Source organism: Carcharodon carcharias, chromosome 8, assembly GCF_017639515.1.
Source record: "Carcharodon carcharias isolate sCarCar2 chromosome 8, sCarCar2.pri, whole genome shotgun sequence".
In the NCBI taxonomy this organism is placed as follows: Eukaryota; Metazoa; Chordata; class Chondrichthyes; order Lamniformes; family Lamnidae; genus Carcharodon; species Carcharodon carcharias.
The window spans coordinates 168,906,359-168,931,449 of record NC_054474.1 but is presented as its reverse complement, the minus strand read 5'-3'; the positions used below and the strand labels follow the sequence as shown (position 1 = coordinate 168,931,449).

The window sequence follows — 25,091 nt, the reverse complement described above, 5'->3', positions numbered from 1 at the left end:
TGATTCACTTATGTCCTTTAGGGAAGGAAATCCATTGTTCTTACCCATTCTGGCCTGTATGTAATTCTCGACACACAGCAATGTGGTTGATTCTTAGTTATTGTCTAAAATGGATCGGCAAGCCACTCAGTTTATTCAAGAAGGCACCTCACCAATTAGGGATGGGCAATAACTGGCATATTCGTTGAATGAATAAAAGTACCCACTGGCATAAGACATAGGTATCTCAGTTTCCTGCCTAATTTGGGCAAGAATGCTGGGTGCCCATTGTCACGGAGAGAGTAATGCCTATAATGTTATTGGAAATTATTTCTAAATTAGACTTGTAGTAGGATAAAAACAAAAAAACTGCGGATGCTGGAAATCCAAAACAAAAACAGAATTACCTGGAAAAACTCAGCAGGTCTGGCAGCATCGGCGGAGAAGAAAAGAGTTGACGTTTCGAGTCCTCATGACCCTTCGACAGAACTTCTCGAAGGGTCATGAGGACTCGAAACGTCAACTCTTTTCTTCTCCGCCGATGCTGCCAGACCTGCTGAGTTTTTCCAGGTAATTCTGTTTTTGTTTTGTAGTAGGACGTGTGTCTGTGTGGCTTAATTGGATTAAAGCCAGCTAGTCTGGGTGCTTTGATGTTTAGTAGCTTGAGATGTTAATTAGATAAATATAAGGATAGGAAGTAAAGGGTACATTTGCATTTGTTGAATAAACCATTCAAAAGAATGGCTAAAATCTTGCACCTAGCTGGGAGACACCAAGCAATATGTTTATATTACTAAAAGAACATTGGTGGAATGAAAGGATTTTGTAAGGAGAAGTAAATTTAAAAACCTAGTAATACAATGGAAAATTTACATTGAAAGGGAAAGCTAGGTATAAACCGAAAGGAATGTGTGTGTGTGTGTGTGTGGGGGGTGGGGGGGGGGTGGTGGGGGGGGGGGGGGGGGGGGGGGGGGGGGGGGCAGTGCAGAGGCATGCAAGATCTAACCAGCCTGTAAGCCTAGGACTTTGTCTGCAAAGGAACCAAATTGAAAGAAACCTCATCCTGAATTTGTAACTACAAATGTGCTTTGCCTGGTGTCTGTTTAAAGTTATTGTTGCCTTGTGAAGATTTACCTGGGAGTGATTAATTTGAGGATTTGTTTAAAAGTTATTATGGTCATAATTTGTAGACATGTGTATGTGTTTAATTAGCTGTTAAATTAATAAATGTTTAATTTAGTTTTTATATAAAAACCTCTTGAGGCTTGGCAGGTTTATTCCTGAATTCAGAGCTCCATCTCAAACATACCAGTTGAAAATATAGGTTATGACAGTTGTTCAAGTTTCTCTCTGGGATTTAAACAACTCTGCCTTTACCAACTGCTGTGTCATAACACCATTTAAAGGTGTGCCTGAAAGTTGAATTAGGCAAATTTTGAGTATCAAAAGAGCCCCATCCAATTTTTCAGGCATGAAATGGGTGAGCAGCGGTTTAAAATCACACCCAAGGAATGCGGAATAGAAGCAGATGGGAGTATGAAGGAGGCCCATATTATCCCCCTTTAGATATAGTGTTTAAAATTCACCTGCTTTTGCATTCCCTATCAAAATGGTGGGTTCAGTGAGATTTCCTCCTGTTGGATATATGGTTCATTAATTTGAGAATATAATCCAACAGAAATTAAGTGACATACACTTGCACTGCTAATAACATTTTTTTAAAGGACACTAACAGGCTGTTAAAATCATTGAAAACACAGACATTTAGAGATTTTTGTGCACCTCTGATATTAGATGTGGCTGGACTGACATTGTGTGTATATTTCAAGATTGGGGCTGTGTGGACTGAAAATGGGAGTATGCTGTCCGATATCATGTTCTGTGTACTGATAATGGAGCTGTACGGGTTTGACATTGATCGTGCGTGGCCTGACTTCAGGGATGAGCACTCTGACATTAGGGATGAGTGGTCTGACACTGGACACATAGGGCTGTCATGGCAGGTGAACTGCACATGACTACTGGGGGTTGAGTTAAAGACTTTTAGTAGAGGTGAGATGACAGATGGTAGCAAGGAACATCGGAAGGCTGTCAGAGGTATCTGTCAAAACACATCCGTGTGGTACTGCAACTGCAAGCCACTCAAACTTCCATCTCTATTTGAAAATGAACAGCAGGTCTGAATAGATGACACATCACACATTTTGAGTGCTTTCTGCATCAAAGAAAGCACCAAATGTTCCTGTGCAAAAATTGTCAGAGAGTACATTGCTAACATTAACAATCAGTCACCAAGCCCTTACCAAACATTTTTTCTCGTTGATTTTGTTTTTTTTTTTGACATCTCAACACTTTACACATGGAAGGAAAACCAATTTAGGTGAAGAAAATACATTGCATGGCCATTTCCTCATCAGGCTATTCACTTTTGTAAAGGATTCATATCATGAGTAAAATATGGGCCATACAGTTCTGGATCCAACAGACGGGGAAGAGAAAAATCATGTAAGTTAATTCTATTTTTACATTATTTTTAATCTCCAGTTGCAATTCTTACTCTCTACATCTGCAGGTCTCCTTTATGGAATTCACCAAAAAGTGGTTGGCAACCTTAGACTTAGATTAATGGTACCAGATCACTTTTTGCTGAAAGGTGCATAAATCCATTTAGCTTTCTTCATAGCTCTTCTCCTTGAGGAAAACCTTTGTCAATTTTACATTTAATTCAGACGATGAGAACAACATGTCTAATAACTTAAGTGTCTTTTTGAAAGACCTCTTTATTTCTTTAGATGTTCTTATCCTACATAACCTGAGAAGGCCAAGGATCTTGCTGTAATATTAAAAATGATGACCCAATGTTCTCTGTTATTGTAATGAAGGCACTGTTTGTATTAAGTTGTTATTTGCTAGGAGTGGAAATCACTTTCTCAACTTCAAAAATGTAACATTTGTTGATGAGCTTCTCTTAAAAATAAATACAGTTCCCAATGGCTCAGTGAATATATCAAAGATCATAGAATGACACATCACATAAGGATGCCATTCAGCCCATTGTGTCCATGCCAGCTTTTTGTTAGACCTAACCAATTGATCCCAATTCCCAGCTCTTTCCTCACGGTCCTGTATTTTGCCCCTTCAAGTATTTATCCAATTCTTTTTCAAAGATTATCAAGAGCAGGTCAAAGGCTGGGAATTCTGCGGCAAGTAACTTGCCTCCTGACTTGCCAAGCCTATCCACCATCTACAAGCCACAGATGAAGACTTGTGATGGAATACTCTCTACTTACCTGGATGAGTGTGTATCCAACAACACTTAAGAAGCTTGATAACATCCCTGATTAGAACAAAGCAGCCAGCTTGATTGGCATCTCATCCACCATCTTAAACATTCACTCCTTTCATCCTTGACGCACAGTGACAGCTGCGTTTATATTACAGAAGATCCACTGCAGCAACTTTGCAAAGATCCTTCGACAGCACCCAACAAATCCATGACATCTACCATCTGGAAGGACAAAGACAGCAGACACATGGGAACACCACCACCTGTAAATTCCCCTCCAAGATACACATCATCCTGACTTGGAACTATATTGGTGTTCCTTCAGTGTTTTTGGGTCAAAACCCTGGAAATTCCTTCCTAACAACATTGCAGGTGTACCTACGCCAGATGGCCAGCAGCAGTTCAAGAAGGCAGCTCAGAGCTACCTTCTTAATGGCAATTAGAGATGAACAACAAATGCTGGCCTTGATATGGACCCTCACAACCCATGAAAGATTTTAAAAACTGCCATTAGTCTCTGTCTCTCGGTTAGGAAAGGGAATAATCAGTGAGGAGTCCCACTCCTGACTTTAATTAATTGATTTCTGTCGGGAAGTGTGCTTGTGCAGATGCGATGCCTATCACCCCACCTCAAACTTGTCTTCCATTCTGAAGGAACAGTCCCTGATGGGAAGCGAGGTGCCAGCTGCTTTGCGTGTGCCAGCAGTTTCAGGAGGGGTGAAAAATCTCTATCGCTGTCTTTAAACTGTCCCCAATTAATAAGTTGTTTTACACATGCTGAGCACAAGTACTACTCTGAAGTGGGTAGCCGTGCTGGAAGGCTTTGCCTTCCTGGATGAGGGGAGGTGGGGTGGAAGCTCCTGCTTCTTGTACAGCCTATGCTGGAAGGATTTGCCTTCTGGATGATGGGAGGGCAGGAGGCTGCTGCTCCTAGTGCAGCCTGTGCTGGGAGGATTTGCCTTCTGGATGATGGGATGGGGGGGAGGCTCCTGCTCCTAGTGCAGCCTGTGCTGGGAGGATTTGCCTTCTGGATGATGGGATGGGGGGGAGGCTCCTGCTCCTAGTGCAGCCTGTGCTGGGAGGATTTGCCTTCTGGATGAGGGGGGGAGGATCCTGCTCCTAGTGCAGCCTGTGCTGGGAGGATTTGCCTTCTGGATGAGGGGAGGCTCCTGCTCCTAGTGCAGCCTGTGCTGGGAGGATTTGCCTTCTGGATGAGGGGGGGAGGATCCTGCTCCTAATGCAGCCTGTGCTGGGAGGATTTGCTTTCTGGATGAGGGGGTGGGGGAACGCTCCTGCTCCTAGTGCAGCTGTGCTGGGAGTATTTGCCTTCCTGGATGAGGGGAGGGGGAAGCTCCTGTTCCTCGTGCAGCCTGTGCTGGGAGTATTTGCCCTTCCTGGATGAGGGGAGTGGAGGTGAGGTGAGGGGAGAAGCTCCTGCTCCCTGTGCAGCCTGTGCTGGGAGTATTTGTCCTTCCTGGATGAGGGGAGTGGAGGTGAGGGGGAGAAGCTCCTGCTCCCTGTGCAGCCTGTGCTGGGAGTATTTGTCCTTCCTGGATGAGGGGAGTGGAGGTGAGGGGGAGAAGCTCCTGCTCCCTGTGCAGCCTGTGCTGGGAGTATTTGTCCTTCCTGGATGAGGGGAGTGGAGGTGAGGGGGAGAAGCTCCTGCTCCCTGTGCAGCCTGTGCTGGGAGTATTTGTCCTTCCTGGATGAGGGGAGGAAGCTCCTGCTCCTAGTGCAGCCTGTACTGGGAGTATTTGCCCTCCCGCGAGGGGTGGAAGCTCCTGCCCCTAGTGCAGCCTCCGCAGAAAGAACTCAAATCCCAGGATGCGGCGGGGCTGGCGGCGCTGACGGCGCATGCGCACTGGCCGGCCTGGCTCTGGGCCGTGAAGCTGGGAGCGGGAGCGCGCGCGCGCGGTGGGGGGGGGGCGGTGTTGAAGCGGCGAGTGTTTGTCCCAAGGAGGAGAAAGCGGGCGCCACGGGGGAGCGGAGCTTTGTCTGTGTGTGTATCCTGCCTGTGCTCGGTGAGTCACCCCCCGCTTGGTGGAGGAGGAGGAGGAGGAGGAGGAGCGGCGGCGGGTGGGAACTGGGGTTTAATTTGGCTGCGTTGCCATGACTGGGTTTTGCCTGAGGCTGCGGCCTAGCCCCGAGGAGCGAGGCGGCGGCGGGCGGCCGGCCGGGCGGTCAGTCAGCAGGGGCGCAGGCCGGTGCCTCTCGGAGGCGCTCGGGCCAGGGTCCGGCCCAGTAAGAGGGGGCTGCGGCCAGCGGCCCTCCCTCCCCCACCCACGCCCACACACCCTGAGACTAACCGCAGACCCAGGCTCTGTAAGGTGAACCCGGCCGAAGGTGCCGCCAGCGCTCGGCCACTGAACCTGTTTAATATTCTGGTTGCGACCTGGAGGATATTTTGCTGCCTCATTTTAAAGCACCCAAGCTTTTGAAGAGGTTATAATTGCTGTGAAGTGACACATGAAGACTATCTCCCCCCCCCCCCCCCCCCATCTCTCACAGTGCTCACCCAATCCGGTCAAACACGAGAGTTGTTGTGTTTTGTCTGTGTATGTGTCTGTGTGTCTGTGTGTGTGTCTGTGTCTGTGTGTGTCTCTGTGTCTCTGTGTGTCTCTGTGTGTCTCTGTGTCTCTGTGTCTCTGTGTGTCTCTGTGTGTCTCTGTGTGTCTGTGTGTGTGTCTCTCTGTCTGTGTGTGTGTGTCTCTCTGTGTGTGTGTGTCTCTCTGTGTGTGTGTGTCTCTCTGTGTGTGTGTGTCTCTCTGTCTGTGTGTGTGTGTGTCTCTCTGTCTGTGTGTGTGTGTCTCTCTCTGTCTGTGTGTGTGTCTGTGTCTCTGTGTCTGTGTGTCTCTGTGTGTGTGTGTGTGTGTGTGTGTCTCTCTGTCTGTGTGTGTGTGTGTCTCTCTGTGTGTGTGTGTGTGTCTCTCTGTCTGTGTGTGTGTGTGTGTCTCTCTGTCTGTGTGTGTGTCTCTCTGTGTGTGTGTGTGTCTCTCTGTGTGTGTGTGTGTCTCTCTGTGTGTGTGTGTGTCTCTCTGTGTGTGTGTGTGTCTCTCTGTGTGTGTGTGTGTCTCTCTGTGTGTGTGTGTATGTGTGTCTGTGTGTGTGTGTGTGTGTGAGGATTATGTGTCTTGGTTTCGGCCAAGCAAAATACCTGTTTTTGCCCCGTTGGCACGGAGAGCAAAGTTATCATAAGTCGTCTTGAATGCTACGTTTTGCTGGGCTTCCTTTCCGCCGGGTTGTGAGCTGTGCCCGGTAATCTTTTCACCGAGAACACAATTTAGCAAACGTACTGTCGACGTTAAACAGAAATGATGCTTTGATCACGCCCGTTCATTTTTTTTTTAATGCAGGCCATCATTCTGCGCCTGTTGTAATAGGCTCATAATGCTTTTGCTGAAATTGTGGTGTGGAATGGTATGTGTGCTGGACGTTTGGCTGTCAGCGTGGATTGGTCATATCCATTTGGGAAAGAAAAATGAATTTCGTCATCTTTCTATTAAAAGTAATTCCAGTTACGTAGGAAAGGTGGAAATGCATCAAAAACTTGATTAAAGTCATTAGTTACTGATTTATGCATTAGATGAAAGCTGTTTGGCAAGATTTTGTGTACACATTGCTCATTTTGTATTGGGATTTCATAATCTGCAGTTTTTTTAAATCACACTCAACCCGTGTAGTAGCTTTAAAGTTGCTTCAAAAAGATTGAGTATGACTGGTTGGTTCTGCCTTGTCCATGTGTTTGTCATGCTCATCTCTCTCCAGTAGTTCCCCATCCCCAATGGATGATGATCCATTATTCATTTTCAGATGACTTCAACAGTCTTTCCCAGTTCACCAACATTCTACAATCAGCATCCTATCTCTCTCAAAGTCTCTGGTTTTACTAATCTGTTCGTTCCCTGTTTCAGTGCAATGACTTTGGAATCTGTGTCCTTAACGATGCATCCATTCGCGAGCTTCACTGTACCCTATCTATTAAACCACCCCAACTCTATTAATGGATAAAAAGGTTAAGAAAAGAGTGGTTTTAAGTCTACTCAATATAGTCAGTACCGTAACCTAGTACACCTGCTCCCTAGAACATGATGTCCAGGGACAGACTAAATGGAGGAAAAACTGCAATTCAGGCAGAATTCTGATTTCTTAAGGCCATTGAGTAAACTGTAGGCGTATACACTTGGAATTGAGTCATTACAGCTCTAACTAACTCTAATAGCTGGAGATACCATTTTGTGTCAGGAACTTTTTAAGGTTCCTATTTAGGAATATCTCCTGCTTGCACCCTTCACTCTTTCACCTGTGTTGTGTGTGTGCTTCCCTCTTCCATCTGCTGTGTCATTTGTGACACATGTTTCAACGACCTGGAACGGTTTCCCAAAACCCACCTTCACATAAAATCACAGAAAATCCCACATAGAGTCAGGCCATTTGGCCTAACAGTGTTAATTTGGCTTAGTTGGTAATTCTCTTGCTTCTGAATCAGAAGATTGTGGATTCAAGACTCAGGACTGGAGCACAGAAATCTAGGGTGATACTCCAGTGTAGGACTGAGGGAGTGTTGTGCTGTAGGACATGCTCTCTTTCAGATAAGAAGTTAAAGTGAGCCCCTGTCTGCCCTTTTAGGCAAATACAAAAGATCTTTCAGCATTATTTCAAACAAGAGCAAGGGTGTTATCTCCCATGTCCTGGTCAATATTTATCTCTCAATCAATATCACAGAAACAAATTACCTGGCCATCATCACATTGCTATTTGTGGGTGCTTGCTGTGCACAAGTTCACTGCCCCTTTTCTGACATGACAAAAGTGACGACCTGAAATGTACTCATTGGCTGCAAAGCACTTTGGAACATCTTGAGCTTGTGAAAGGCACTACATAAATATTAACTCACCTGTGCTGGTGTTTATATTCTCCCTTCTGCCCTTCCATCTACTTTATCTCAGCCTTTCACATATCTTTCTATATTTTTCTCCCACAAGATACTTGTCTAGTTCAGTTGTTTTTCAAACTTCTTTTGTTGAAGTAGTTCCTGTCTTCACATTGAGGATACCCTCCATCGTGTTGTGTGGCACTCCCACCATGCTGAATGGGATAGATTTTGAACAGACCTAGCAACTCAACTGCACATCCATGAGGCGCTGTGGGCCATCAGCAGCAGCAGAAATCTATTCGACCACAACCTGTAACCTCATGGACCGGCATATCCCCAACCATCCGTTAGCATCAAGCGGGGGGATCAAACCTGGTTCAATGAAGTGTGCAGTACCGGGCATACCTAAAAATGAGGTGTCAACCTGGTAAAGCTACAACACAGGACTACTTGCATGGCAAACAGTGGAAGCAGCAATTGATAGAGCTAAGCAATTCCACAACCGACAATCTGAGTCCTGTCACATCCAGTCGTGAATTATGGTGAATGTTTAAACAACTAACTGGAGGAGGAGGCACCACAAATATCCCCATCCTCAATGTTGCAGGAGCCCAGCACATCAGTGCAAAATATAAGGCTGATGCATTTGCAACAATCTTCAGCCAGAAGTGCCAAGTGGATGATCCATCTCGGTCTCCTGAGGTCCCCAGTATCACGTGCTAGCCTTCAGCCAATTTGATTCACTCGATGTGATATCAGGAAATGGCTGAAGGCACTGGATACTGCAAAGGTTATGGGCCCTGACAATATTCTGGCAATAGTGCTGAAGACTTGTGCTCCAGAACCAGCTGTGCCCTTAGCCAAGCTGTCCCAGTACAGCTACAACACAGGCATCTATCTGGCAATGTGAAAAATTGCCCAGGTATGTCCTGTCCATAAAAAGCAGGACAAATCCAACCTGGCCAATTATCGCCCCATTGGCCGACTCGTGACCATCAATAAAGTGAACGGTGTCATGATAGTGCTATCAAGTGACGCTTGCACAGTAACAACGTGCTTTCTGGTGCTCTGTTTGAGTTCTGCCAGGGCCACTCAGCTCCTGACCTCTAACACCAAGAAGGGTAAGAGTGGCAAACGCTTGGGAAGTTCCCCTCCAAGGAACTCACCACCCTGACTTGGAACAATGTCGCTATTCCTTCAGTGTAGTTGTGTCAAAATCCTGGAACTCACTTCCAAACAGCACTGCAGATGTACCTACATCACCTGGTCTGCAGCGGTTTAAGAAGCCAGTTCACCAGCGCCTTCTCCAGGGCAATTAGGGATGGGCAATAAATGCTGGCTGAGCCAGTATGGCCACATCAGTGAAGGAATAAAGAAAAGTAATCATGGACCCTCCTAACTTATACCATATATTCATAATTTGATAGAGCAGCATGTAAATAATGTTTTCAAAAACCTTTTTAAAAAGTCAGCTGAGGGTATTATCAGCAACATTGTGTTTGCTTTTCACTAATCTGTTTATCCTTGTGTCCTCCCCTCCTAGGTGAAGACAGGCAGTTCACTCTGCACTGTGCACATGGTGGCTATGCTGCACTCCTGCCCCTCGGCTCACATTTTGCATTGTTTTGCAGAACGCCTGGCATCTGTGAATCCCAGTTTATGAACCACTAGTCTAGTTTCCTTTTGAAAGCACCTAAGCCACTTTCCTGCGCCTTCACCTATGGTATTGAGTTCCACATTTTGAGTAAAGAAATGTCTCCTTATTTCCCCTTTGGATTTATTAGTCATATCTTGTATTTAATGCCCCTTGTTTCGGATTTGCTCCACATCTACCCTATCTAATCCACTCAATTTTAAAAGACCTTTGTCACGTGGTCCCTAAGTTTTGTTCTTGTATAAAGAAAAAAAAGCCCCAACTAGTTCAATTTTTTCCAATAGCTGAAATCTCTTGGCTCTGATACTATCTTTCTAAATCTTACTTTGCACCTTCTTCAGTGCCACTGCATCCTTTTTAGAGTGTAAAGCATAAATGTGCAAAACTGTGCACTGTGCATCCTGACCAGGGCACTTACAAATTTACCATAATTTATTTTAAAGTAGTTAGCATGTTAGAATTTTGATTGCTTTTATGAGCTGTAATGTTCCATTAATGATTTCTTCACCTGTTTCCCTGGGCCCCATTGCTCTTCTCCCCCCGTTCAGTTTCTTATTTTTGAAGGTGTAGGTGATAATTGTTTTTCCCACCAAAGTCATCACCTTACATTTGTCAATGTTCATTTGCTGCTTAACTGCCTAGCCTGGAAGTTTTCTAATGCCGTTTTGTTTTTTTGCAGTGTTACTTAGCTTTGGCTGCATCCCTAATCTGCCTTGATATCATCTTCCTCCTTCAAATGGCACCTTAATTTACTCCTGTGGTATGCCTTTGGCCACTTCCCAAATTTACTTTTACTCTTGCTTGGCCCTGACATGCAAGTGTGAAGTTTCTTGTGTTCAAAGTGCTATACATGTTGTGTACCTGTTTGAAAATTGTCTTATAAGACTCAAAATTATGTGTTTGATTGCCCAGTAGATGCTAAATAAGTACTGGGAGGGTGCCAGATGTGCTAAACTGGAAAATAAATGAGCCAAAAATCCAGTTTTAGATTTATCTTCAAATCTAGGGCATAACTTGTGCATTCGGCTAGTTTTGATTCTAGTGTGACTCTTAAATTTATTTGTAGTAAAGCATACACAAGCACTGAGTATGGTACCATATTGTTTGAGTTTGAAAAAGTAACACTACTGGTTGTACAGCATCTGAGTACTGTATGTAATATAATGTACTATTTTGTTGCCCATTTTTTTTTCTAATATTTTTATAGCCTGAGTCTTGACAATGAGTAATGAGCTATTATTTATTGGTCATAATACTGCAACCACAATTCTGATACTAAGTCATAGAACCGAGCAGCCACTTACCCAAAGATTTTTTCCCCAAAGTACCGGGGAATCTTTCACACATTGACCTGAAAACTACCAGGGTACAAGATGAGTTTGCAACAATGAGAAGAGTAGAATCAGTCACTTATAGTAGAGGGAAACATGGGAGTGGGGGTGGAGTGTCACTGAATACTGAAAGTGCAGCAACCTTGGCTGATCTTCTGACCATCCTCCTGAGAATTGAGGTTGTTTGTCCCTCTGATGTGACCACCTTGGCATTTTTACCTCCATGAATGTCGTTGATTGACACTGCATGGTTCTGCAGATTCAGCAGCAACCATCAGATTGATTAGGCCATCACCACAAAGCCACAGCAGTGCAGATGTACTCTTTTGGTGGTCTTGCATTTTATCTGTGACCTCTTAAATATGAACCAGTTCAGTGCTGGCGTAATGAGCATGCTGGTGCACAGAACTGACTTGGCACAAGTATCTATAACTTTTTTTCCAGACAGATAGTGAAAGCACTTCTCGCAGAACTAAATTGCTCATATTATTTTCAAAGCTACCAAATATCACGAAAAGAACTTAACGGTTCATTGAAATAATGTTTCATTTTGTTTGGGTGGCCAACTAGCTGCACACACAAAACGGGGTTTATTTATAAATGTAACATGCATTAAAAACTTAAATTTAAAAAAAAACAATTGTGTGTATAAAGCCGTCTAAATCCTATTGGAAACCCAACCATATTAGTTTTGGGTCAAAAACCTATACGTCTGAGGACCCAGCCTAGCTCTGTGCTTACAGGCTCAGTTTGCCCCCATTGTGGACTTCATGACCTGGCTGGACCTGCCAACCACATGGTCCTGCCTGATTTATCCCTCAGGTTTGTCATTCTACTCTCCTTATTGTTGCAAACTCATCTTATACTCTGGCAGCCTTCAGGTCAATATGTGTGAGCAATGAGAGAGATCCCCCAGTACTTCAGGGAAAAGAAAACTCTTCTGGTAAGTGGTGCTCAGTTCTATGACTTAGTATCAGAATTTTGGAAGTAGTATTATGACCAATAATTAATAGCTTTCAGTTGTTTTCATTCAGTCGTTTTCATCCAGTTGATGAGAGTTGATTACTAATGTCACTGATAATGAATAGAACTGGCTGACAAGAGATTGAGTATATTGATTCATTGACCATCCTTAGCAAATTTAAATACAGTGTGTTACATGTTATTGGTATATTGCTGGGTTTATTTCATGAATGGAAAAGGCCATAATTCAGTGAATTGCAAGCATAATTGAATTATGAAGACTGTTTCATGACTGAAATAAATGACCAAAATTGTTTATCTCTTTACTCAGTGTTGAGAATTGTGGAACTTTGGAATGCTGATGCGAATAACAAAGATTGCGTATTAGGAGAAACTAGATAAGTCCATGAGGGAGAATGGAGTACAAGTTGACGGACTAAGATGAATTGACTTACCTGAAGCATAAACATCATAGATGTGTTAGGCTGACAACCTACTTCTGTGCTGTAAATTATCTTTTATTTATTCAATCATTAGGCAAATATGGAAAGACATTTTAAATAGCGATGGAAACTTAGTAGATATTGTTTCAGCTGTCAATTGCTGGTGCTAAACACTCTGTTAGTAAGTTTTCCAGGGAAAATTGGGTAAATATCAACCTGGACAATGATTTTTAATGACATAAAGACAAGTGCACAATGATGCATTATTACTGAGATCTTGGTGATGTCCGAGCAGCTGGGTAATGAAACTAAGTTGAGGAAAATAAGCAGTTAATGATTAGAAGGAGAGAAGGAACTTGCATTTGTCAGCAGCTTTTGTGTGCTCAGGACATCCCAAAGTAATTCGCAGCTGATGAAATATTTTTGAAGTTTAGTCATCATTGCTCTGTAGGGCGGTAGGTGTACAAGGTTCCACAGAGTGCAATGGGAGGAATGACCTGTTAATCAGTTTGGTGGTGATTAAGGAATGATTGTTACCCAGTACACCTGGAGAACTTCCTGTCTTTGAATAGGATTAGATTTTTTATGTTCACCTGGAACAGGTTAAAAAAAACTTGGTTTTTCAATTCCAAAAGGCAAATAACACAGGCTATAAGATGAAGTATACTGTAATTTTGCATTTAGTTTTTGGAGCAGAGCAAAACTGTAGAATATTTGCTCAGGAGAGGTTTTAGAATTATAACCGGATGGAGCGAGGGTCATATTTGCTCAAGAACAGGTAAACCGGATTGGTCCGTATGGGGATCAAACCCACGACCTTGGTTAGTGGACATGGTAAAAACTGCTTGATTGTACATAGTCTGCAGATGAAATGATCATTATGGGTGGTGTAATTTTTCTTAATGTGACGGACCTTTCATTTTAGCCCCTTTCTCGTTTTTATTTTTCTTCCCTTTGCTTTTCCTGTGATATGAGCAGCCTGAGATTAACCACAGGGCCTCTGTCAGTGTTGATTTCAAACAGTCAGAAATGTGAGTGGGCGAAGCACAGGTAATCATCCCTTTTCTGTCCACCAGTCATGGTAGAAAGCATGCATTGTGTTTCTCCAGTTCTGTCTTAGTTACTTTTGTTGCGACTCTTGGCGTGTTTATATTCTACCAAGGCTTCATGAAGTAATTTGCAAATAGCATTCTCATTATTTATATTAGCGAGATACCATCAGTTTTAACATTTGATAGATTGATTAAATATTTAATTTAACATGCTTAAATGCCAGAACATTTACTACATATTTGCATTATTAAAATTTAGGTAGATTTTCCTGTTGTTGATGTACCCAGTGCATTATGCAGTTGTAGTTTGCAGTTTTGTCTATTTGGTTGGTTAACTATATCACAAGCCATTAGATGATGTAAAGCAAATGCTGTTCACTTTCTCACGGGAAGGATAATTGGGAGGGTAAAGTTTTGTGACTTTCAAGCACTTTTGATGTTGATTAAATTAACTGGCAGAGGTCTAGTTGGAGCTCAGCCCGCTGCTGTGGCAGGGATTGGAGTGGGGCTATGGTGCTTTCCAACATTAAAAAAAATTGTTGCAAGTTTTCAAAAATTAATCTTGAAGCCAATGTTTAAATTGACAATTTTTGTATCTGAGAAATCTGGTGTTAGCTCACTGGTAGGTCAGAGTGCTTGTTTGGGGATTGACCAGAATTTCTGATGTCAGGCTAATGAGTAATTGTTGTCTATGGTCTTGTGTTCTGCATCTGTATGTCTTTAAATTTGTGAAAATTGCTAAATGGGCTGTTGAATGAGAGAACTGACATTATGTAGCACCTTTCATGACCTCAGGAGGACTCAGAGTGCTTCACGGTCAATGTTGTAATGTAGGAAAATGTGGATGCCATTTTGTACACAACAAGGTCCAACCAACAGCAGTGAGGTAAATGATTAATTAAGCTTCCTTTTAGTCATGTTAGTTGAGTGATAAAATGTTGGCTAGGACACAAAACACGCCCCTGCTCCTCGTGGAAAAATGCCAAGAGATCTTTTACATCCACCTAAGAAGGCAGATGGGGTTTAGTTTAACATCTCAGCCCAAAGATGACATTTCTTTGGTAACAGTACGGTGCACTCTTATTACTGCACTGAAATAGCTATTCAGATTTTGTGCTTAAGTCTCTGGAGGGGTGGGGGGGGGTGGCCTTGAATGCACAATCTTCGGAGTCATGAAGCCGAGTGCTACCTAAATAGAATGAAAGAAGATACAACTTAATCCATCCTCATTTGTTAGCTTATTAATAAAGTCCTATCAGGGACACTTGTGATACATTCTGACTAGTCAATTACTATAAAAATAGATAGCTGACCTGCCGTACATCTGCCAAGAAGAAGGAAAGAATTGAAGGCTGAGTTAGCTCTCACTGGGCATCTTGTGGCAGCTGGTTATGGTACACAATTAACAGTTTCAGAACATGTCTATGTGGTTCCTTCGTTGGGGGATTGTGCATTCTTGGAGTGGGGGAATGAAAGGCGCAATCCTTAAATTGTATAAGAAATGGTTTTAAAATCCCACAAAATTTAAGTGCAAAAAGTACCTTTTGAGGCAAAGTTTTTTTTTATTCATTTCATGGGATGTGGATGTTGTTGGCTAGGCCAGGATTTATTGTCCATCCTTAATTGCCCTTGAGAAGGTGGTGATGAGCTGTTGTCTTGAACTGCTGCTGTTCATGTGGTGTGGGTACACCCACAGTGCTGTTAGGGAGGGAGTTCCAGGATTTTGACCCAGCAACAGTGAAGGAGCAGCGACATCGTTCCAAGTCAGGATGGCGAGTTGCTTGGAGGGTAACTTGTAGGTGGTGGTGCTCTCATGTACCTGCAACCCTTGTCCTTCTAGATAGCAGTGGTCATGGGTTTGGAAGGAAGCTTGGTGAGTTCCTGCAGTGCATCTTGTAGGTGGTTCACACTGCTGCCACTGTGCACTGGTGGTGGAGGGAGTGAATGTTTGTGGGTGGGGTGCTAGTCAAGTTGGCTGCTTTGTCCTGGATGGTGTCAAGCTTCTTGAGTGTTGTATGAGCTGCACTCATCCAGGCAAGTGGGGAGTATTCCAGCACACTCCTGACTTGTGCCTTGTAGATGGTGGACAGGCTTTGGGGAGTCTGAAGGTGAGTTATTTGCTGCAGGATTCCTAGCCTCTGACTTGCTCTTATAGCCATGGTATTTATATGGCTCGTTCAGTTCAATTTCTGGTAACCCCAAGAATGTTGATAGTGGGGGATTCAGTGATGGTAATACCATTGAATGTCAAGAGGTGTTGGTCAGAATCTCTCTTGTTGGAGATGGTCATCGCCTGGCGCTTGTGTGGCATGAATGTTACTTGCCACTTATCAGCCCAAGCCTGGATATTGTCGGGGCCTTGCTGCATTTGGGCATGGACTGCTTTAGTATCTGAGGAGTCGTGAATGGTGCTAAACATTGTGCAGTCAGTGAACATCCCCACTTCTGATCTTATGATGGAAGGAAGGTCATTGATGAAGCATTTGAAGATGGTTGGAGCCCAGGACACTACCCTGAGGAACTCAGTTTAACTAACCTCTGCTGTGACAACTCCTGTTTTGATCAAAGTAGACTTGAAGGTCTGTATGTTTATAAAAGGCTGAATACAAAACTGTTATCTTTATTGCATACCTATATAAATATGGAAGTAGCTAAAATAAACATATGTGCGACACCAATTTACAGAAAACCAAAGGTGACTATGTTCGTCTCTGGAATTGGCCATACCATCAGTAGTGTGATATGCAGAAACATAAAATAAATAACTCCTATCGATTAATCCTTATTTCTGGGTATCGGTGAACTCGGAGAGAGGAGGCACCAATTTCTTGGGTTAGAAAATAAAAGAACCTCTGTACATCTGAGGAAACTTGTATTGGTATGTGATCCTTAGATTTTATGCAAAAGAAAAATCCACATACAGAGGCTGCTTTGTTCTTTGCATGCCCACGGCTGAGAGGAATGAAGGAAAAATATTGTCGTTTATTTTGTGCTGACTGAATTGCAGTTGTTCATTCAGTAGGTTTTGGCAAAAATATTGCAAGTGAAGCACATAGATGCTATAAAATATAATCGAGTGACAGATTTAAAACCATTTTTTTTATCAATTAAGGAATGTTTGAAGCAACTTTCTACTAAACTCTTAAGATAACACAATTCATTTTTAGAAAACATGGCAATGTTATTCAGTTTCTATTGTACTGTAATTTGTATTCTATTCTTATACCTTGGTTTGAACAATTTTTGTTCCAAAGCCTTAATTGCAAGAAAGTTAATCCTCTAATAGGAATTAGTTTATCTATTTTTTTTTCTAATTTACTTATTCCTGTCCAGTCTTCGTTCCTCTCAGTCTCATCTGCAGTCATTTTAAGCTGAACGCCTAACCCAATCATGTGATGGTCTTGACCCAAATCTGTTGCTGGGCTCCAAGTTGCAATCCTAGCGTTTCTTGCAAGCCAACAACATTTATTTTTTTAAAAAAAATCTAGAACCCTTAATGCAGTTTGCTGTCACGCATGTTAAATTTTTGCAACAGCATGTTTTTGGCTGCATCAGGAAGCTCTATATTTGCAACCTAGTCCACAAAATTTCTTGGTAACATTAATGTTATCACGTAGTGCCGACTGCAAAAGCTGGAGGTGTCGCTAGCCTACTTTAAGGTCCCGATCATGTTGCAATTAATTTATTCTTTTGTGATTACTTTACTTTTTAATTAAAAAAAATGGTTTCTCCCTTTGGTCATCAGGGTTTCACAGAATGAAGCTGCACTGGAGTGTCTAATGGGCAGATGGGCAACACGTTCCCAGGCATTTGCCAAAACGTGTACAAGGGCAGCATTATGATGACTTAATTTATTTCTTTATTATTGTTTTGGATGAATTTCACAGTTAAATGTATGGTTTATTCAGTTCCTGAATGCCTCTCTTTGGTTTTCTTGAATATCTTTGAATATCTTGTAATTTCTCCCTCTCCTGTTATTTTATTTTTGCAAAGGCAAGATCATAGCTGATGTAGTGTGTAAATTCAGGGTGCCAAAGATACACAGAGAGCCTGTAGACAATTACTAATTTTAGGTCAGCTAAAGACCTGGAGCTTAGAATGGGGGGGGGATAGGAAATAGATGCCATTATTCTGTTTTCTCCTGGTTGTTTGGTTTGTATCTTTTTTTTTCTTTCCTTGGATGTTTGTATTGCAGGCAAGGCCATCATTTGTTGTCCATCCCTAATTGCCCTTGAGAAGGTGGTGATGAGGTGATGAGCTGCCGCACTGAACTGCTGCAGGCCACCTGGTTTGACATTTCTATAGTGGTTTGCTAGGCGATTTCAGGGGGCAGTTAAGAGTCAACCACATTACTGTGGTGTGGAGTCACATGTAGGCCAAACCAGGTAAGGATGGCAGATTTCCTTCCCTAAAGGGCAGTAGTAAACCAGATGGGTTTTTACGACAATGATGTTTTCATGGTCACCCTTAGCGAGACTAGTTTTCAATTTCAGATATATTAATTAATTGAATTTTTAAGAAAAACCACCAGCTGCCATGATGGGTTTTTGTACCTTTGTCCCCAGAGCATTAGCGTGGGCCTCTGGATTATTTGTCCAATGACATGAGCACTTTGCCACCGTCTCCCCGTTGACTATTGGAAAGAAAATGGCAATGGCACCTGATGATCTGAGATGTTGAATCATAAATTTGTCCTGAGGATACTGTTATAAATTTTCCAAGCTAGTGAATTTCTCCATATGTAAAAGATATGCTGCATTTTAAGGATTTGAGTATTATATCATGCAATGCATCTTGTTAAATTGCAGCTAATTATAATATGGGGTGTTACTTTAAGGGACAATTGCTGTCAGTTGCTTAATGATCTGAAGAAACCTGCAGGACATAACTCTTTTTCTTCTAACAAGTGTGGCTCGGAAATTGGCATGTATAGCACACCAGATGTGTATATCATTATTAGTTGAGCTTCTGGTGATGTTATGCAAAGGGAATCAAGAAACAGAGTTGGAAGGCAGGGGATAGCTGGACCAGGGTGTTTAGATTCAGTCCCTATTTTGTCATGTATTTTGTCCTTTTAGGAATCTTTGGAAATATTTTTGTCTGTGTTTAAAATAAAAGCTGCCAATATAAAATTGTCACACTGGAAATACGTCGTCTTGTTAGTCATAGTGCTTCATGTCAAATTTATTTCAATTTATATTTTATTCCGTTTAATGTCAGCCGTGGCTTTGTTGTTAGTGCACTTACCGCTGAGCCTAAAGGTGTGGGTTCAGGCCCACTGCAGAAACTTGAGTAAAAATATCTGGATTGACACTGCATTAGTAAAGCCAGGATATTACATCAGGAGTGGCACTGTGTATCACTGTAATACCTCCATTGTATTTGAGTTGGACATTGAGTTGTTATGTGTTCCATGACCTGTTCTGGGTTACCACTGTTTTTAATTTTCCATTTGTGTACCATGAATTCATATCTGCCATAGTTTGTGTGGATGCGATTTTGGAATGCAGCTTTGAAAGAGAGACTACAAAGTTTCATCGTTAATGATTTTGCTTATAAAGTAAATATACATGTAATAAACTGCACACAAGGTGTATTTTCATATTCACCTGAGAGCACCGATAAACCTCATCCAAAAAAAGGCACCTCCGACAGGGAATGCTGCACTGTTGGAGGTGATTTTTTTTTGGATGAGATCTGTTGGCGCTTTCAGGTGGACATGAAAATGTACCTTGTGTATAGTGTGTCACATGTATGTTTACTTAACAAGTAAAGGCATTAACATGAAACTTGGCAGTCTTTCTTTTACCAAAGTTTGGGATTTTGGCATGAATTTGTCAAACATGCATATTACCCACTGAGACATGCCAAACTAGCCCCTGCCCCCCATCTGGAATGTTGTTGAATGCAGCTTCCCTTTGCCATGATGTACCCTCTTGGAGATGTTTGATTATTTGGGTTTGCCTTCTGCATGCAATGAAATGGTTATTCTGATGTGTGAAGCTGACCTTAACAGTTCATTTCCCTGTCCAATGTTGTTAGTGTTTCCATGGTGCTGTCGTCTGGCGCTTTCACCCCTACTGCACACCATTCTAGCTGGTAGCCAATAAGGAGCAATCAAGGAAGTAAAACAAAAACAACAATCAAAAGCAGCCTCATCCTGTTTTTCACCTTCCCGTTTTACCAACTGGCACACCAAAAGGTTTAAATACAATTGCTTACACCTTGCACATAAACCAGTTGAGATCACCATATCCAATGATGGTGTTCGTTACTTGTTTTTTTAACTTACTCGTTTTTTTAACTTGCTCATCAAAAGTGCAATTATCCACATCTGGATAACCAATTAGCCACATGTGGCAAGTGGCTAACATTGGAAAACACTGATATAAAGCAATTTCTCATTTTAGAGAGGGATAGCGGTATATTTTGGAGACTTGTTTTATCTGTAAGTATTTATAAAAGTTAAATAAGGATGTTTTTAGAAACATCCTTACACTGGAATAGTCCTTTTTGTTTGTTTGTCAGGGTTAAGAATTCCCTAAAAAAAAGTACATTTATACATGTTGTTTTGTTCTTGTGTCTTTTTCACAAGCACTCTTTGTATATGCATATCTGTTCCAATGATTTAGGACTGAAAAATTGGCCTTTAATATAACAATACAATCGTATTTTGCGTGTTTGTATATAATCTCAAAAATATTGAGCTGAGTAACATGAATCTTGAGTTTCTAACAGCAACAACAATAAATCACTCATATAACACCTTTTAATGTTGTAAAACATCCCAAATCACTTCAGAGGAATATTATCAGGAAAAAAAATTAACACTGATCCACAAAAAAAATTAGGACAGGTGACTAAAAGCTTGGTCAAAGAGTTTTTAAGGAGTGTCTTGAAGGAAGAGAGAGTAGTGAGGCTGATAGGTTTAGGGAGGCAATTCCAGAGCCCAAGGCCCAAGCAGCTGGAGGTATGGGTGCAATTTATTGATGCTTGAGGTTAGAAATGGAGGATTGCAGAGGTCACAGAAGGGTTTGAGCTGGATGGCGTTACAAAGAAAGGGAGGAGTGAGACTGGAGGGATTTGAAAACGATAAGAATTTTGAAGCCGAGGTTTTGCTGTACTGAAAAACGTTGTAGGTCGGAGAACATAGAATATAGGATGAATGGGACTGATGTGAGTTAGGAAATGGGCAACCATGATTTGGAGTACCTCAAATTTGTGGTCGGGGATGAAGAGAAAAAGAGCCTAGTCCCAATAGATGGCTGCAAAGACTGAATAAGGCAGTGAGCTGGAGGTCCCAAGTGTATAATGTGCCTGGAACATATTTTTTCAAATAGACAGCAAGTCAGGTCTTTAAGCATGTTAATGAGCAAGAAACTTCAAGAACAGAAAATTCTATCTAGTCAAGAAAACCACTATTAGAACTTAAGCTAGGCTGACACTTCAGTGCAGTACAGAGGGAGTACTGCATAATTGGAGGTGCAGACTTTTTGATGAGAGATTAGAATGGAGATTGTGTCTGCCCTCTTAGATAGATTTGAGAGTTCATAAGTACTATTCAAAGAAGAGCGAGGAGTTCTCCCTAGAGCCTTGGCTAATATTTATCTTACAACCAACATCATTCGAACAAATTGTATAGTTATGTGGTCATTTATTTTGTTGTTTCTAGGGGCTTGCTGTGTATAAATTGGCTGCGGGATTTCCCCACATACCACAGTAAAGACACTTCAGAATTCTTTCATTGTTGTCCACCTGAGAGAACAGACTCTGTTTAGCACCTCTGACAGTGCAGCGTTCACTGAGTACTGAACTTAAGCATCAGTCAGGATTGTGCTCGGGTCTCTAGAATAGGATTTGAACCCACAACTGATATTGTGGCCGGAGTTCTGCCACCAACATCTACAGTAAACTGTGATTATTGTGGGTTTCATTTGTACAGGGATTAATTCTGATGTAATAAAAAGCTAGTTACATTATTTGTGTGAAGTTTTAGAATAAGCTGTTGATTGAAAACTGACCTCTTAGAAACTGTTCACTTAACTAAACTGAAGGGCAATCAATTGCTTGCAGTGTAAAAGTTGGATTAGGTTACTCTTAAATATACAGTAATTTTGACCTCTATAACTTCTGTTTTGAGATGTTGTGTCCAGTGTAGTACTGGACATAATATACAGCCATAAAAATTGTCTAGTTGCTTTAAGCGAATGTGTCAATTATGAAAATGATTTAAAGGATTTTGCAACCTTTTTAGAATATGGAATACAGAGAAACAAATAGTTTTGATGCTGTATGGAAATCTCAATGTTCAGTTTCAGCTTTTTAAAATTAATCTTGTCACAGTTGCAATAGGAAGTGTCTGATTTGTAACATTTCATCCTGAACAACACTTGTGGTAGCTGGGTAAAAGGTAGATCGTTGTAATGCACGTACCCATTTACCAACCTTTGTTGACTTCCTTGCTAATGCTTCAGTTGTTTTGTCATGTTTGTTTACATTTGTAATTACTCTCTCTCTTAGCAAATTAGTCAGATGCTACTTTTGTGTTCCTGTTCATGTAGAATTAGTTATTTGGAACATCTCCAGAGACAGAAGAAATAACCGACCTTGATCAAAAGATTTTGTTTTACTTTTGACTGCAGATAAATTACAAAACTCCCCGTCTTCAGAAGTTGGGTCAGATTTGTTTGTTTCAAACCTCTGCAAAAACAACAGTGGAAGGTTGCTAATAGGTGAGTTTTCAAAAAAAATGTGTTTTTAATGAAAGTAAATAATCTTTCTTTCTTGAACTTCCTTTCCTGAAAGCACCAGTCTATGTTTGGATGCAATTTGGGTGATAGATGACTTTGTGGTCATCTGTGTGCCTAAGAGGTGGATAGTTGATTTATTTGATTGTTAGGGGCTTTGCAGCTGGGTTTTATTCTCACCCACCATATACCTGTGCAGGTGTGTGTGAATAACTGTAATTTGTTTTACTACTTGAAGCCTGGGGCGCTGTACAGTTGTAATGCCACTCTGTTAAAACTGGATATTTTAGCGTTTAAAATTTGGACCTTCCTGGTATGTGGGGATGGGGATTTATTAATTGTTTTCCCCTCCCATTTTCTCCATGTTGTTCTAACAATAATCATCTATCCCTAGACTGTAACTGGCGCCCTCGTAGTTGTGGGAGGTAATGGTATTGTCACTGGACTAGTATTCCAGGGACGCAGGGTAATGCTCTGGGGACCTGGGTTCAAATCCCACCATGGCACATGGCGAAATTTGCATTCAAAAAAATCTGGAATTATGGAATGACGACCATGAAACCATTGTTGTAAAAACCCATCTGGTTCACTAATGTCCTTTAGGGAAGGAAATCTGCCGTCCTTACCTGGTCTGGCCTACATGTGACTCCAGACCCACAGCAATGTGGTTGACTCTTAAATGCCCTCTGAACAAGGGCAATTAGGGATGGGCAATAACTGCTGGCCTAGCCACATCCCTAGAACAAATAAAAAAATAAGCTGGCTATTAGCAGGATCCAGATATCATTTAGTATGATTCAATCCTCCTTGCTGGGAAATGCTGCGATCTCAACTCAGAATCTTGTGCTTGACATGGCTGAGGTTGGAAATTCAACTGAGGAGGAGTCAAACTTGTGCCTGTTTGCTCTATTATATCATATAGCTTAGCAAAGGAATTTAGGCCATGGAAATACAAGTCTAATCCCTGCTTTGCGCTTTGTCAACTGATGACAGCTATGTGGCTGTTTAGAGTTCCCAACAGTATCAGTGGCAAGAAAGGGCAAACATCAGCCATTATTCCCATTCCTGATCATAGCCATTGATGACCACCAAGTTCACGATCATGGATCTGAGATGAAAGGTCAGGCTGTAATGATAGCTCACAGTTTTGTTTTTTGGCCATGGGAAAGAATGTGAAAGGTAGGTGAGGAATCTTAAGTTGAATCTTGCTATAATTTAATGGCACTTGCCTAATTTGTGGATGTATAGCAGCTGTTATCCTTTTTGTTTCAAGAAACCTAGAAATGAATACTATATTGTTTATGGCATGTTTGCTGATCATTAAGATGTAAGCAGAGTTCTCGTACCAGCTTATACTTTCAATATTTGTAATTGCGTTGAGCTGTATAAAACTGAGATTGATTTCAGCAAAAACTTCATTGTATGAAGTTGAATTGGATAGTTTTTTTATGAGTAAGTTTGTCCCATAGTCATGAACCCACTTCCTGATGTGTCATAGTACTCTTAGTTATACTGACTTTCTACAAAATGTGTTCCGCTAACATAACAAAACAGGGAAATTGTCAGCATTCTGTTCTGCTTAAAAGTTTCATATCACCCTGAAAGCTTATTGGTGGTGAAAGAAGACATGGAATTACTTGCTATTCAGTGATGTGTGGGAACTGAAGCATAAGTTAAATATTCTCTGAACAACTTTGAGCCTGTAAGGAAAGATAACCCATTTGAAAATTTGATCAATATTCTTGTCAATATATTAATGTTGGAAATTTTCATATTTTGGTTTTACTGTTAATAAGGTAAGAGAGATTAAAACCAGAAATCAATTGCTTTAGCATTTTGGGCATGCATTGTTGATCTCGTACTCTCAGGCTAGATATAATGTGATCTAGTGAACTCTTTTTAATGTAGTTTGATAGCAGAGTGAAGTTTTCAACTAGTCTTCTCCAGTAACATGCGTAAACCTCAGCCTCAATAAATATATATATAAATATATATGGGACTATCTATGTTTGCTGTTGACGTTAACTTAAAACTCACTCACTAATGTGGCTATATTAATTTAAGAATAAACTGGATTTTCACTGAAATTGACAAGTGACTTCCGTGCTTAATCCTCTGGCCCCCGCTGGCCTGTTTTTGAAAAAACTCAGTTTTTAAGAGACAAAATGGCTGAATGCAGTTTTTGAATACCAATTGATTTGTTACTGGTATCAAAAACTTGGTTTTGTATATGCAGGATTTTTCACCACAAGTGATCGTATTTTGTTAATGCTTATATTCACTGGATGGACTTTTACCTGATTATGGTTCCTAATTCTGATTTGCATTTGTAGGGCTGGATGAGATAAAAATAGTACAATTGTTCTGGATCTAATTTTGAATCACGTTACCTACTTATAACGACTGTTAGTGCAGTAACTTTGTGTCACTTAAAAATACAGATGAGGAAGAGGCAAAAGGACTCCACTTCTTCACTTGCTGATGACATACTACTGACAAGGAACCTAGTCAAAATCTAAAAGCAAAATATTGCAGATGCTGGAAATACTCAGATCTGACAGCATCTGTGGAGAGAAAAACAGAATTAACGTTTCTAGTTGAATGTGACTCTACTTCAGAACTTCGCTTCAATGTTAACTCTGTTTCTCTCTCCACAGATGCTGTCAGACCTGAGTATTTCCAGTCAAAATCAAGTTCTAATTTCCTTTTATTTATATAGGCTTCATACATTTCTGGACTTGATGTATTAAATCGTTGTTTTTC

The 25,091-nt window shown here is 41.4% G+C and overlaps 1 protein-coding gene across 8 annotated transcripts in view; it reads left to right on the top strand.

The window, feature by feature from the left end:
• The first annotated feature begins 5,152 nt into the window (after positions 1–5,152).
• The window catches only part of gapvd1 (GTPase activating protein and VPS9 domains 1), a 124,950-nt gene continuing 105,011 nt past the window's right edge, over positions 5,153–25,091 (top strand). For 7 of the 8 annotated variants that reach the window (XM_041193012.1, XM_041193010.1, XM_041193008.1 and 4 more), the window contains exons 1-2: positions 5,153–5,286; positions 22,224–22,313. The gene's annotated coding sequence lies outside the window, so the exon portion shown is untranslated. The remainder of the gene's footprint in view (positions 5,287–22,223; positions 22,314–25,091) is intronic. The other variant, XM_041193006.1, reaches the window with a different exon arrangement.